This window comes from Rhipicephalus sanguineus, chromosome 1 (assembly GCF_013339695.2).
Source record: "Rhipicephalus sanguineus isolate Rsan-2018 chromosome 1, BIME_Rsan_1.4, whole genome shotgun sequence".
Taxonomy (NCBI): domain Eukaryota; kingdom Metazoa; phylum Arthropoda; class Arachnida; order Ixodida; family Ixodidae; genus Rhipicephalus; species Rhipicephalus sanguineus.
The window spans coordinates 319,247,838-319,263,451 of record NC_051176.1 but is presented as its reverse complement, the minus strand read 5'-3'; the positions used below and the strand labels follow the sequence as shown (position 1 = coordinate 319,263,451).

Sequence of the window (15,614 nt, the reverse complement as noted above, 5' to 3'; positions counted from 1 at the left end):
AGCATAGATGCTTGCGTTACACAAACGACTTTGTTCGCCATGGTGTGGGACTAACAGCCCCAGTGTTCCTAAACCACTCGAATGAAAAAATTCGACTCAATACAGGAAACTAACACGACATTTGCAGGCAGCAACGCCGAATGCAGGGGACAAATTCACAACGCGTAAGTGGCAGAATTTCTTGATATCGGTTCGCACGACTAGCTCTAGCGACGTTATTTCTGTTTCGTGAGTGTCGGCACTGCGTTCCAACCAAAGAACCAATGGCGTTGCGTTTTGGCGTCACACTCTTTTCATTTATGCTGCAGTGTATGTATACAGAGCAGAGTGGGTCAGGGAACAAACGGGGGTTAATGACATCATAGTTGAACTCAAGAAGAAGAAATGGATATGGGCCGGGCACGTAGCACGTCGGCAGGATAACCGGTGGTCATTAAGGGTAACTGACTGGATTCCAAGAGATGGCAAACGCGTGAGGGGGGAGACAGAAAATTAGGTGGGTAGATGAGATTAAGAAGTTTGCAGGTATTACGTGGCAGTAGAAAGCACAGGACCGGGTTGATTGGCGGAACATGGGAGAGGCCTTTGCCCTGCAGTGGGCGTAGACAGGCTGATGATGATGATGATGTATGTATACATCAGTGCAGTCGATAGGGCACCGTGCCTGGTTTATCTTAGATGTTGAACAGGTTGTCTCACCAAGAGCAATTAAGGACACTAAAACAAAAACGAGCACATTTGCTCTCGGTCATCCAATTGCACGCACTGAAGAGCGACCATGGTATTGCGAAGATGCTCGTCAGGACTGCGGCCCTTCCTCCGAACGCTTGCCGGGACAAAGCAACCACCGTTGTCGTCCTACTGTCGTACCTGAACACAGCAAAAACAAAAGAATGTAAGTGCATTAGTTGAGCACTCTCCTGCATGCACACACTCTAAGGCAAAATTACCCCGAACGAGTAGTAACGGAGCCCGATGGGCGCGCAGATGAACGGTTAGACCGTCGTAGGAGCAAGCGGAGAGGGATGCGTGCCGTGTGCAAACCAGTTAGTCTCCAAAGGGATGAACGGCGCGGGAGATGCAGGCCGTGTGCATGGATACGTTTCGTGTGCAAACCGTTGTCAAGGGTAAACCGTCGTCCTCCTCGCTCGGGTCAGTCTTCCAACTTGTGTTTGAGCTGGCGTGTTGCCGGTTGTGTCGCGCTCGGAGTTCGCCGATCTAGGGACTACGGCTCGCTGCCTTTGATACAGACGCATGCGTGGATGAGTGTGTCGTGCTGCTTTTACGTTTCGCCACACCCACGAAGTCTGGAGCTGCTCTCGACACGTCGCGATGCCGCGCTGTATATCTCCGGCGTAGTCACGGCACTGCGTCGCCACCGGCTAGGAATGGCGGCCGAGAAGACAGTAGGCCTATCGGATCCATGACTTCAATCTGAATCGGGGCCCAAATCGGCGCTGGATTCTTTCACAAGTAAGTGATCGCTCTTTATACTGCCGGACCTATCGCGTGCGCGAAACTGATCGCGATTATCGGTAACGGACTCGATCGTGTTGTATATCGCGCGCACGAAATGTACCGCGAGGGCCGGCTTGGGCGTGGTCTGGCCTGTGCTTTGTGACCGCCTGGATATTGGCCGCCGTTGTCGTCGCCTGTCCGGATGTTCGATTCGCCGTGGTGATGAGCTGCGAGCTCGCGATAGTAGCAATATTAGGAGGCCTCGCCGCTGTTTTGCGACTCGTCCGAAACGCTGTGCGGTAGCAACGAGCTCGATTGTATGCCGCGCGCTTGAAATGCACCGGCATGGGTTGGCGGGTGCTTCAGCTAGCCGACTTTAGCTGCGCTTCGGATTATTGGTCGCCATGACCTTCGGCTTCCTCGACGCTCGCTCGCAAGCACTTGGCCGCCGTCCGTGGCGTCGACCCCACTTTCGCTCGCTGTACTGGTGCGCGCTCGAGGAATTTGGTGGAAATTGGACGCCATTATCGTCGGCTTCCCTTCGCTCGCTCGCAAGCAGCCTGGCACCGTTCGGGGCGTCGGCTTCGCGTTCGCGCGCTGGTCTGCTCGAGTTTCGCTGGCTGCTGCGGCGGCCGACGGGCTGACGCCGCTCGCAAAAACCTCGCCGGCTCGTTGGGGCGCGGTGGTTGGCGGCGCCTCGGCGTGATGGCTGCGGCTGCCGCACTTGAAGTGTTTGTTGCGCTGTGTGGCTTGAAATGCGTCTTTGATGATGTATGACATCACGGTGAAATTATTTACATGCCATATTTTAGACGTGTGTTTTTATTTAAGCATTCGACACTATCAACTACCACATCCTTGTTATGCAGCTTGAAGCAATAGGCGTAACTGGTCCTGCACTATTATTATTAAAAAAAAACTACTTACTCAATAGAAGCCAAGATGTCAGTCTGTTAGGTAATAAATCTATACCTAAAGTAACAAAAATAGGAGTACCGCAAGGTTCTATTCTCGGCCCACTTCTTTTCAGTATTTACATAAATGATTTGCCATCTTGCCTTACCAGTTCAGAATGCTTACTGTATGCAGACGACACAACAATTGTTAACACTGATAAATGCCTCCAATCTCTGACACAGAAACTAAACCATGACCTTTCAGGCTTGGCTGCTTGGTGTATCCATAATAAATTACAAATAAATCCCACTAAAACGAAATTCGTTGTTTTCCACTCTCACCAACGTGAACATAATTATATCCCGCCAATATTTCTAAATCAATTCGCAATTGAAGCAGACGATGAGGCGACCTTCTTGGGAATTAAACTGGACCGTCATTTGAAATTTCATTCGTATGTTGCATACCTGCGAAAAAAAATGGCTTACGGCATACGTGTTCTAATTAAATCCCGCGATATATTTTCCAAACCCACATTACTTTCATTGTACTACGCTTTTATTCATTCTCATATTAATTACTGTATCACATCTTGGGGTAATACCTACAGCAGTCATCTCGTCTCCCTTCAAATATGCAAAATCACTCTATTAGAATACTTACCCACAGTCATTATCGCAGTGATGCTAAAGCACTCCTGCATGCCAACAACATCCTAACAATCGAGAACACTTTCAAATATAATCTAGAAATACTAGTTTTCAAGCAAATGAAAAATCAGCTTCCTTTGTTTATAATCCCTCCATCAAGTCTAGAGAATACAAATTTGACAAGGTTTGCACAAAATCACAATTTTATCTTACCTATAGTTAATACTAACTATGGCAAACAAACAGCCCACTTCACTGGAATCTGTCTCTGGAATACTATACCTTCAGGAATAAAAACCTCGGAATCAATCGGCATATTCAAAAAAGATATGAAAACTTTCCTCTCGTACATTCCATAATCTGGATAGTTTTGGTCACTTCTATTACTCCCGCTCCCTTTCATGCCTTCTCACAACCTAATGTTAACGCAGCATCGCATCATCATCCTACATTGCTGATATCAGATGTGTCTGTTTAGCTTTCTTTCTCGTACTTTATTTTTTACTATCTTTCACCATGGTAATTATCTGAAAACTGTTTAGGAGAGTTGAATTACCTCTATTTTTATGTTGTCTGATTTCAGTTTTTGTAGCTGCTTTCCGCTAATGATTTTCTTAAGTAGAACTCCTTTTTTCTTTTTTACCTGCGATGTATTTTATTACCTGTTTTCTGCACCACTGTTTGCTGCATCAATTAATTTTTTCTGTATTCACTACTGTAGGAGGTCCCGATTCAGTCTCTGACTATGGGACCTCCTTCTGTACACACAAATTTTGTAATTGATTCGATGACTAAATAAAACGATTTCTGATTCTGATTTCACCTTGCATGTATTTGCCATGTACGTCCGTCTTCATCCCTTCTGTGACGTGTCGCAGAATATTTGCAATATTTTTGTGCTTCGCAGGGGTGAAATTATTTGCGTGCCATGTTTTAGACGTGTTTTAGTTCACCTTGCACGTATTTGCACAGTGCGTGCGTCTTCACCCTCGCTGTCACGTGACTAAATATTTGCAATATTTTTGTGCTTTGCAGGATGCAGCCGTTGCCCACAACGAGCACAATGCTGTGTGCCCTGGCGCATACAACGCCTGCCATCTATCGCTGCCGTTGGAGCAGCTTCACAGAAAGGACTGTACGAGATATGACAACGCGGCTGAACCTGTATTGGACATATTGTAGTGAATTCAATGAAAGAAAGCAGAAACTTCATATGTATAGAAAAAATAAAACGTTTCATTGTCTTACTTTTGTCTTTCGTTGTCGCATTGAATGCGAAAGCAGTGACACACGCATGACTAAATATTCTTTTGCGTGTTGTTTCCGCGGCATTTGTTGCTCACCGCGGAAAGAAACACGCGAAAAAAGTATTAAGTCTTGCGGAGAGTAACTGTAGAAAATCATCCCCGGGATAAAAAGTTAATCCGAATGGAGCGTTTGAGTGGACCGACCGTTGGTCCGGCGACGTGCAACTGCGAGGACTGACGGTTGCCCGGTAAGGTGTAAATGTGGGGACCAAATGTTAGTCCATTGAGGTGATCTGTGAGGACTAACAGTTGCCCGGTAAGGTGTAAATGTGAGGACTAAATGTTAGTCCATTGTGAGGACTAACTGTTAGACCCGGTGCCGTTAGTCCTTAAAGGGATTAATGGTTGTGGCAGCCCCATTAGTCCCCAAAAGGACGAACCACACACCCTTTTAACACCTTTTTGCCTTAGAGTGCAGTCAGCATGCCCACTGCAAGCCACTGCCAGCGATCTCCCCTACTGTCCTGGGCGAGCCATGCTATCCCTGCGTTGATCTCCTCTGACTCGCTGCCTTCCTCGACTCCCATCCCGTGGTAGTGTCTGTCCTGCGTGGCCGGTCAATTTATGTCGACTAGAACATCCGCTACCTGACCCATCCTGGCGTCCTCCGATCTCTCAATGTCACGCCTACCACTTTCCGTTCCACTGCACGCTGCGAAGTGCTTAGCTTCTTTCTAGTTCCTTTGTTATTCTCCTCCATGTTTCAGCACCATGTTTGTTAAGGCTGGCAGTATGCAGTGATTGTGCACTATAACTATTCGTGCAAAGGAGAGCGGCAGATTGCCTGTCATTATTTGGGAGTGCCTGCCGTATGCGCTCCAGCCCATTCCTATTCTTCGGTGAATATCTTTCTCGTGATTAGGCTCAACTGTTAGTAATTGACCTAGGCACGCATATTTCTGCCGAGACTCCAATGATGTCCTTCCAACTGTGTACTCTTTCTCTTTCGCCAGGCTATTGAGCACTATCTTATTATTCAGCGCGCTCATGTTTAGCACTACATTAATACTTTCTCGACTTGAAGCGACTTCGAGCAGTCCGAGGACGTGCTGAAAGGAGGCACCGACGCACGAAGCCCGTGGACGATTTACGGACTGCTACACTCTAGGGAAAAAGGGTGTGTGGTTCATCTCTTTGGGGACCAATGGGGCTGCGACAACTTTTATTCTCTTTAAGGTTTAACGGCATCGGGACTAACAGTGAGTCCCATGCAGTTACTCCTACAGGCTAACTGTTAGTCCCCACAGATCACCTCCATGAACTAACATTCAGTCCTCACATTTACACCATACCGGGCAACTGTTAGTCCTGACACATCACCTGAATGGACTAACATTTAGTCCTCACACATACACCATACCGGGACCTGTTAGTCCCCACACTAACACCTCGCCAGGTAAACAGTAGGTCCACTCAAGTACTCCTTGCGGATGATATTTTCATCCCCAGTTCAGATAACCTGTTAATTCCCAGGGATGATTTTCCACGGTTACTCTGCGCAAGGCTAAATACTTTTTTCGCGTGTTTTGCTCCACGGTGATCAAAGAATGGAGCTCGAAAGAACACGTGAAAAAATATTTAGTCTTGCGTGCTTCACTGTTTCGCAGTCAATGGGACAACGACAGGCAAAAGAGACGCAATAAAATGTTTTATTTTTCTCTGTGCATATGAAGTTTCCGCTTTAATTCAGTGGATTAATTCACTGTCAAACGTGCGATAGAGTGTCAACCGCGTTGTCATATCTCGTAGAGTCCTCTTTTTGAAGCTGCTCCGACGAGTGACTGGCATTGCACACGCCAGCGCACACAACAGTCGGCACGTTGTGGACAACGGGATGCGTTTTGCAAAGCACAAAAAGATTGCAAATAGTTAGTCACATGTGATCGAGAGCATGAAGATACGCCCTCATGGCAAATACGTGCAAGGTGAAATAAAAACATACATCTAAAATGTTACATGCAAATAATTTCTCCGTGATGTCAAACATCATCGAAGACGCATTTCGGGCGACATAGCGCAACAGCTCAAGTGCGGCCGCCGCAGCCATATGCCGGGGCTGGCTGGAGTACCACAAACATGTCCCCGAATTTTATGCGAGCGGTGTCGTATACAACTCGAGCAAGACCGCCAGCCGCAGCTGCCTCCAGGGAACCGGGGAACCTCGAGCGAGCGGCAGTACAGCGAGCGAACGCGCGGCAGCCGCAATTCGTGGCGGCTAACTGCTTACGAACGAGCGACGGGGAAGCCGATGGTAATGGCGGCCAATTTTCAGAATTGCGAAAGACAGCTAAAGTCGGCTAGCTAAAGTCTCCGCCAGCACCTGTGGCGTATTTCGAGCGCGCGACATACAATCGAGCTCGTTGCCGGCCACCGCAATGCGTTTCGAGCGAGTCGCGGTGCAGCGGTGAGGCCTGTGCCCAGTATCGCGAGCTCGCAGTTCATCACCGCGGCGAACCCTCGGTGAGCGAGTGACCGGGTCGCCGACGGCCCAATGGCGGCCAATTTCCAGGCTGTCACAAAGCGCAGCTGAAGTTTAGGCGAGCTGACTCCTAAGCCGGCCTTCGTGGTCCATTTTGTGCACGCGACATACATCACGATCGAGCCCGTTGCCGGCAATCGCGATACGTTTAGCGCACGTGACAAGTACGGCAGATTAAGGAATGATCACTTACTTGTGAAAGAATCCAGCGCCGATTTCTTCCTAGAGTAATATTGAAATCGTGGATCCGATGGGCTTACCGTCTTCTCGGCTGTCATTCCCAGCCGGTGGCAACGCAGTGCCGTGAGTAAGCTGGAGAAATGTCGAGACCAGCTCCATACTTCATGGTTGCGGCGAAACGTAAAAGCAGCACCAGACGCTTATCCTCGCGTACGTTTATATCTAAGGCGCCGCGGCATAGTTCCTGAATTGTTGAAGTAATTGTCTGGTGCGGCACAAACCCCCAGCACGCCACAGCGAATGCAGCTGGGAAGACTGACTCAACAGCGGGGAGAAACGGCGAGAATGACGGTTAGTTCCCTTGACAGCGGTTTGCACACGGAACATATTTCTGCGCCCGGCCTGCACCTCCCCGTGGTTGCTCCTCTTGGAGCCTAACTTGTTTGCACACGGCACACATCTCTACGTGGATGCTATGCGTTCATCGCGCGCGCCTATTGGGCTATGTTACTCCACTTTCGGGTAATTTTGCCTTAGAATGTTCACGTACGCAGAAACACATCCAGCACCAGTTGGATAAGCTCAAATTCCAATGCCGGAATGCTTTCTGCGAGTCACTCGACCCGCGTAAGACTTTATCGCAGCACAGGGTCTGCGGTCATGCCCCGTTCAGAGGTCGCCATTCAAGCCTTCAGCCCTCTACCAAAACCGACCAAATGTTGCAGAAGAATTCTGCGCCAGATTAACCGGGCAACTGATAGTACCAAAAGCTTAACACTTTTAAACAGTTGTCCACCACCACGTGATCTCCGCGTTGACCTGCAATTCTCCATCCAGGGACTTAAGGCAGCACATCGCTTCGTGCAAACGTATGTCAGCACGAGGATCTGAAGAAGTTTGCTACAGAGCCCTGTGTCATCTGGGTGAGTGCGCGAGAATCGCTTTGCTTGAGCTATTTAAAGAATCTTGGCAAGAGGACACGATCCTCTTAAGTTGGAGAACCAGTCATCTGGTACCACTGTTAAAGCCCAGCAAGTCACCGTTGGAGTTCTCACCATACCGCCCGATCACATTGGCTAGTTGCGTGGGAGAGGAGGATCCTCAGACGCTAGGAGTCGTAATTGGAGTTCAAGTTCTACCAATACGCCATGGCAGGTTTTCGACGTGCTCGATCATCGATTGAGAGCGTCATCGACCTAATCACCTACGCTGAGTCCGAGAAAGGCCGTGTCTTTGCGCTCCTTTGTTCCTCAACGTGTTCCTCAAGATTAACATACACGTGTTCATGATCACCGAACAACACGAAAGTTCCCGGCAATGTTAAGAACTTAAAGGGCCCCTGACAGCAAAATTTTTGTTGGTGACTTTTTTACTGTAATTTGTAGCTTTGTGTCTGGTAATCCCTAAGTTAAATCGTAAATGCTCTAGCGTATCGTATAACTAATTCTAGCGTAGTTAATTGTGACCATTTTAGCGTCACTTCAAAACGCCCGCCTAAAAACCACAAGAAACTAGCGCCCCATGCGGGGGAGCGTCAGAGACCACGTGCACTCAAGCTGTGGTGACGTTGAAAGCGCGGTTTTCAAATCGGGGCCCCGCGCGCGGTAGAGATTGAAAGTATGTGGGTGCCTCGGTATGGGTTAAACCTGTTAAGCGCGTGTCCCCTCACGAAAACTACCTCGAGAGCAGCCCGATAACAAAACGAGAGGGGTGCGGAACAATAGGCCTCGTCGGGTGCCAGTCGTCGTATTGTGCACGTGCACCCCGCAAACCTTCCGTGACGTCCACAGTACTTGCTTTACTCGTGGAACGTCACACGGGGCCTCTATCTACGTCATACCAAGATGTCGCGAGGTGCAGCCAACTCAAATGAACACGCACGCTTACTTTTAAAACCAAATTAAGATATCTTAAAGGCAACGTTCGTCACTAATAATCAGTCAGATGTGTCCCCGTATACAGGAAAGTCAAACAACAAAAACATCTCGAGGTTTCAATTTTGGTGTCAGGGGTCCTTTAAATGAAATTGGCCAAAGCGCGTTGGCGGGCTAGCTGGTTAACAGCGTGATTGAACGCGGACAGAGTAGAACAGTGTGTGTGTGTGTCCCGCCACGGTGGTCTAGCGGTTATGGCGCTTGACTGCTGACCCGAAGGTCGCGGGATCGAATCCCGGCCGTGGCGGCTGCATTTTCGATGGAGGCGAAAGTGTTTGAGGCCCGTGCACATAGATTTAGGTGCACGTTAAAGATACCCAGGTGGTCGAAATTTCCGGAGCCCTCCACTACGGCGTCTCTCATAATCATATGGTAATTTTGGGACGTTAAACCCCACATATTATTATATTATTTTGTGTGTGTGTGTGTGTGTGTGTGTGTGTGTGTGTGTGTGTGCGCGCGCGCGTGCGTGCGTGCGTGTTCTACTCTGTCCGCATTCAATCGCGCTGTTCAAACTTAGTAAGAACTTACGATACTAGTGGGATAAAAAACAGAACATAACACTAGGGCACACGCACATATTAAAAAACACAATTGTTATACTGACAAAAGTGCAGAAGAGCTTCTGATATATGCGCACGATAATGTTACAAAATTGGGCCTGTATGACAGCATTATAATAACTAACAGACGTGAACATTCGTTGCAATGGAAAAACAATGAAAGCAGTTGAAACACCTAAAAATAGCAAAATAATATGAAGATCATTTTAAACATATCAAAATGAGCTGCACATATAACACAACTAATATTGGCCGCACTGTTACAAAGCACATACGAAGGTCCTGGGCCAGCTGTCTCCAAACGAGTTTTCCTGCTTCTTGGACTCCCCCCCCCCTCATTTCGGAGAACGGATTAGACACCTGCACCTGCTGTCTTTTCCCTGAACTGAGCGCTTCGGCGGGAAGCTGGCAGCTACGCGCGGGTCTCCTCTGTGGAACACGTGTTTGCAACGAGCTTGTTTTGGTTAAAGCTGGTGCCTTTGTTCGTAAAAGGATTTTCGTTTCCCCGAAGTGACATTGCCCCCCTTTCTTCCGAACTGGTCGGACGTAGAGAGTGAGAGTGCAGTGGTCCCTGGCATTGTTATCCTGGGGGCGGTGACCTATGTGTCGAAGAGACGGACCCTCCAAAGGCATGCATGTTTGTGATTGGACGTTTGCTAGTTATGCAGCTCCAAAGGCATGCACGTTTGTGATTGGACATTTGCCGATTAAGGAGTTTCCCTATCTTGGGAATGAAGCGTATTTAAGGAGCAGCAGAGCCCGTCTGCTCGGCACGGATCGATCGGACTAGATGTCGCTCTGACGATCCTGTCATCTATGATGTTGTAAATAAACGTCTGTTAAGTTTTCCTCAACGCCGGTCTCTCTGCCTCGGCTTCCTGTTGTTCTGGACGTCCCTGGGCCTGCGGTACGACTCCCGCCCCTCAGCTCCACGCTACCCCCTGAGTCCGCGTCGGCCAACGACGCAGCTTGTAACAACTGGTTGCAGCGGTGGGATGGATCCAAATACCCGCCCGTAACAACTGGTGGCAGCGGTAGGATGGATCCAAATACCCACCCGTAACAGCACTTTATTGACTACATTTCCAAAAACGTTGATTTTCACATAACTAGTGATCCTAAAGACTGAGAAAATGAACAGATGATATCGGAGGATTCCTGGTATCTCTTCTTGAAATGCCCCGATTCTGCAATTCTTCAGCTTTTCTCTGGGCGCACCGATCAGCTGTGTGGCCTTCCGGAATACTCTAAAAACGCTTCCATCCTGAAGAAAAGTGACAATTTCCAATGAGATAAATAGCGCCGTCGACTCGTGCAAAAGTGATCTCGTTTCTTCGTACGTTTCAGAACAGTACAAGTTTTCATACATCTACCTAGAGCTAAAGTCCCTAGGTTTCTCCTTTTTACTTAAGTACCGACAACTGCCTGCTTTCACGGCCCTCCCTCACGCGCAGCTGGCGTCCGACGCCATTTTCTTCCTAACTTGGAAGATTTACAAAGCCATGTGCGTCTAAGTACATTAGCCACGCATCTTTCAGCGGATAATATGCTACCGCGACGCGCCTTTCTCCTCCCGTCAACCCCCTGTCATTAGTGAATGGGGGACGCGTTTCACCAGGTGCTGGAAAAGAGTTAGGAAGAACATGGCTACCGAAAACGAGCGTTAGCCAATGACATTCGTCGCCGGCGCTTCAATGGTTGTCGGTACTTAAGATGGAACAGGGAAAAATCTAGGGACTTTACCTAGAGCCTCAGAAACGCGGTTATACGCGATGGCGAGTAATCAACCGGAGACAAATGCAAAGCACACATTCAAGCACGCGGTTCTATGAGAGTTGTAAACCTGTAACTATACTTACGTCGCATGTGCTTATGTCCGCTGCTTGTTCGCATAACGATGTAAACGCAGCATCGTGCCCTTTTCAAATCAGTCATTTTTCAAAATATTAACTGTAGCCCCTCTGCAAAAAAAGCTTATCGGCATGGACGTGAATTCAAATTGACTCAATGAAAACAGCGACTCAAAGGGCACGCTCACCTGTCTTTCTTTTGGGGGCCGGCATCATCTTCCAGGACTTTTTCTGGAAGTATAGGCTTCCCAAGCAACGCTTAGCGGCGCTGCTGCTCTTGACAGGCAGCGCCATCTCTGGCAGAAAAAGAGAAACTGGGGTGTTAGCAGCGCGCGTTTTCCCTTCTCTCCACCGCGTTGCCGCTCGCTTTGCACGTGCAGAGCTCTCGCGGTGCACTTGCGCCGCCTCACAATGCACCGCTTGCAGTGCGGCTTCAAAAGGATTTTCAAGCTTGACTGGCACTTCCGAAAAGCGAACTTGATAAAATGAGAAAGGCTCGTCAATCACGTTAACGGTGGAGAGCAGACGATCGATAACAACGACGCCCAACTCAAAGCGAAATGCATTTCCCAAGTCGCGATTACACCGTGTAGGACGTATACCTCGAGGTAAGTCTCATTCTGTCATGTTAAAGATGAATAATGGTCCACATGCACTCCGAAATGAAGCCGTACACGCTATCGATGTTCTGCGGCGTGGAATACGAATCATATGTTTGTTGTTTTGATATGACATGCTTACAGTAGCAGCCGTGTACTTTCGTGAACAAACGTTTGCGGCGTGCGAAGAAAAGATTATACGGCCATGGCACTGCTTCCTGAGAAGGTTAGAGTCAAGTCCTCCGTGCCGCTGGAGAATCACCCGCCGATTAAGACGCGAGGCAGATAGCTGAGCTTTAACCACTGTGAAGCAAGATGAACTGCTCGCCTCGTTTTTTCGGCTCTCGCGTCATGCTTGCAGTCTCTTTTTATGATATCGACTTGACAGGCGTAAAAAAACCTGCTGCGTGAACGCGGCTAGAAAATCGCACAAAGTCAGAAGATGGTTACTTCAAGGTTGCAATTGCAAAGCATGTATTAGGTGCCAGTTATATTTAGCGCCTTAAATATATATCACCCTAATAAAGTGACAAAAACAAAGCAAACCTGCAGAACGATGTCAAAGCTTGCTGCAAATGCACAGACGTCCGTTCCGGCGTGATAAAGCAGCCTTCCCGACGCGTGAAATGCATGCGCCGAACTTCTGACGATGTGCCGAGTTCAGTTGAATTCAACCAACCGCGCAATGCGAACGGTATAACGCGAATGTGAACGTTCAACAACGACTGGTAGGTCTCACGAACACGTGGAATCAAAACACAAAGTAGCTTCACCTACAACCGTAACTGGACTTTAACAATACGAGAAGACAGCGAGTAATCATTAATGTAGTCGCTGCGTGCATGCGCCGCGTTACTTACCGATTCAGGTAGTCGGAACGAACGAAAGCGATGAACTCAGACAGCCAAAATAGAAGGCGAGACAGCGCTGTCAGCTATCCACGCTTGCCGCCTTTATTTCTCGTACGACACGCCCGGGAAACGATACAGTTTAACACGTCAATCGCGTGCCTTGGTGTTGTCTGTACTGTTGTGGCTGGCCGCTAAACCGCAATACTTCGGACCACGCTTGCGCTTCCGCGGGGTCGCTTCTGCCGTCGCTGAAATGCGCAGCTTCGCACAGCAAGCCTCTCGGTTCAACGTACCCAGCTGACGGCCCCCCAGTTATCCGCACCGAGAGAACAACGCGTGCGCACGTGCGCTACCGCTACCGTGAAAGGGGCTGAGTCGGCCGCGCCGAGGGCACGGCCGGGCTAGACCGCACGCGCGCGCGCGCGTGCGGTCTAGCCCGGCCGTGGCCGAGGGTTCAGAGCTTCCCGACAGAGCCGCAGCGCGGCTGGCGCGGCGCTGTTATCGCGCCGCAAACTTGAGCTTGGGTTCCCTAAAGCCCCTCCATCGCGTCTACTGCCGCTACCGCTTTTTTAAGTAGCGCCAAGCATTGTTCCGCCGCCGCCGCCTAGTTCCGGTTCCGGAGTTTCCGGAAGGAAGTTATTGGGCCACTTCCTTCCGCTTTTTCCTTCCATCTTGTTTCCACACACGCGAGACAGCAATTATTTTCCTCTGCTACAGTGAACTATCTGCCGCCGAGGGAATTTTCGCTCGGTGTTTCTGCGTCGCGAGGGATGCCGCCTCGCTGCTCTCGGAGCAGCGAGGCAGCGATCCTCCGAGAGCAATCTCTCGGAGGATCGTTTAGGTTATCCAGATCATTAATAACTATTCTAATCCATAAAAAAAAGAAAACTACAGCAAGTGGCCCGGACTGTTTGCGTATTCATCGCGCCGATATGCACACTGAGCACCACGTAGCGCTTCATACACATGTGCAAAAGCAGCATTTCATACATATAACGTACTGCGTGCCGCCTCGCAAACCTACCTTCCCGCGCAGTATAAATATTCCGCCCGTGTGGTCCACTGTTAACTTCTAGTGAACCAGTGGGGTGAGTAGCGAATTGTTCATTCTGTCTACGACACACGCAAACCTCGCGTTTGCATGGCGTAGATGCGGCAACAGACGCAAAGGAGGGTCTTTCATCGACGCTTGACCGACGTCTGAAGAAGCAGCCGTGGAACAGAGATGTTCGAACTTTACATTGCAAAACGATTATATTAACCGGTCACAATGCCCAGTCTCTGAGCATTCACACCAGTATGACGTTGCAGGAAGGCGTTTAAGTCACTTCAGGCAGACCAAGCGAGCTTAACTTCACACCAAGCTCGCACACTGAAGCTCGCATTCTTTCATTCGGCTCGCCTTTTCGCCGCACGACGAAGGCACATTTTCGGTGCATCGCACGAAACTTCACACAACACACATATCAAGGAGGTCCTTCCATCGGGCGAGATGCACTTGTGCAGTTGCAATGCCCGCCTTTTCGCCGCATCGACGTCGTAACCGCACGGCGAAGCCACATTTTCGGTGCATCGCACGAAACTTCACACAACACACATATCAAGGAGGTCCTTCCATCGGGCGAGACGCACTCGTGCAGTTGCAATGCCCGCGCACGCATCACATACGCACAGCTGCAGTTCCCATTGATCTCCTAGACGCTTAGCTACATCACCTAGTGTGTGCATTTATCGAGATCGATGTACATCAAAGCTCCATTAAAGCAAAATCACGACCGATCCTCCGCCGGCAGGAAGGTTGCGGAGACAGCCGAGCGGCGGGACAATCAGGCGGAGGCGGGGGGTGGGGGAGGGTGCAACCGGGAAACATCATGGCGGCACGTCGGCTTCCGCTGCGGGAGATCCGGTTCAAAGGTAGAGGGAGAGGGCGAGTTGGCGCTACTTAACCTGGTCGGCGGAAAACTCATGGAGGGGCTTTAGGGTTCCCTATTCGTGCAACAAAGCACGACGCAGTCGTAAAACATCGCGGCGCACAGGCACACAGCGAGCGAGCACCATGAAACGGACGAAAGACGACGGCTAACGCACGCCTTATCAACGCCAGACACGAAACTTTCTAAGTTTCTAAAGGATTTCTAAGTCGGCGGCGCCAGCAAGGCGGCGGAAAGCGCGCCTCCCGGCCGAGAGGGAGTTGATCCCACCAGAGAGGGGGTTGAAGAGAGTTGGGAGGAAAGAGATGGAACCCAGATTTTAACTCTGATCCCAATTCATAGATGGCGCCTCAATTTCCTCTACTAGTCACGTCGGTTTCTTTCACTAGCCCGGCGCGAGGGCCCGCGATCAGCGAAAAGGTGAGTGCGAGGAGCGTTGAGATCTACCTAGAGTCACTGGAAAAATTTCAGAGTATCGCATCTGTTTTTCGCGCGCCGCCGCCGACGCGATTGGCTTACTCGCATCACGTGACCTCTCGCCGCCATACCCCTTCAAGAGCTTTGGGTGCAGGCGCGTTCAAAGCAGAGCGTGGCCGGACATTTAGCAGTACCACGGTCCCCAGAAGTACTTCGTCGCTTTTTTAAACGTGTCATGCAGTCAGGGGCGTAAGCAGAGCAGACATTATTTTTCGGGGGGAGGGGGGGGGGGCACGGGCCCGCACCCCCTGGCTACGCCACTGCATGCAGATGCCAGAAGAGAGTAGCTCACCATCAATCGAACGTTACTGGTGAGGTACTCTGGGAATCTCGTTTGCCGTGTGGGAAAAATTAATGTCAAAGAGCGCCGTTCTACGTGACTGCATAGTTGACCTGAACGAATTCGCCCCCCTCGAATAACACTCCTTCCTGCAGTGA

General features: G+C 49.7%; 1 protein-coding gene across 1 annotated transcript in view; it reads right to left on the bottom strand.

The window, feature by feature from the left end:
- Window positions 1-632: 632 nt before the first annotated feature.
- Window positions 633-15,614, bottom strand: part of LOC119379478 (prolactin-releasing peptide receptor) — a 240,165-nt gene continuing 225,183 nt past the window's right edge. The window contains exon 3 of the mRNA XM_037648779.2: window positions 633-870. The gene's annotated coding sequence lies outside the window, so the exon portion shown is untranslated. The remainder of the gene's footprint in view (window positions 871-15,614) is intronic.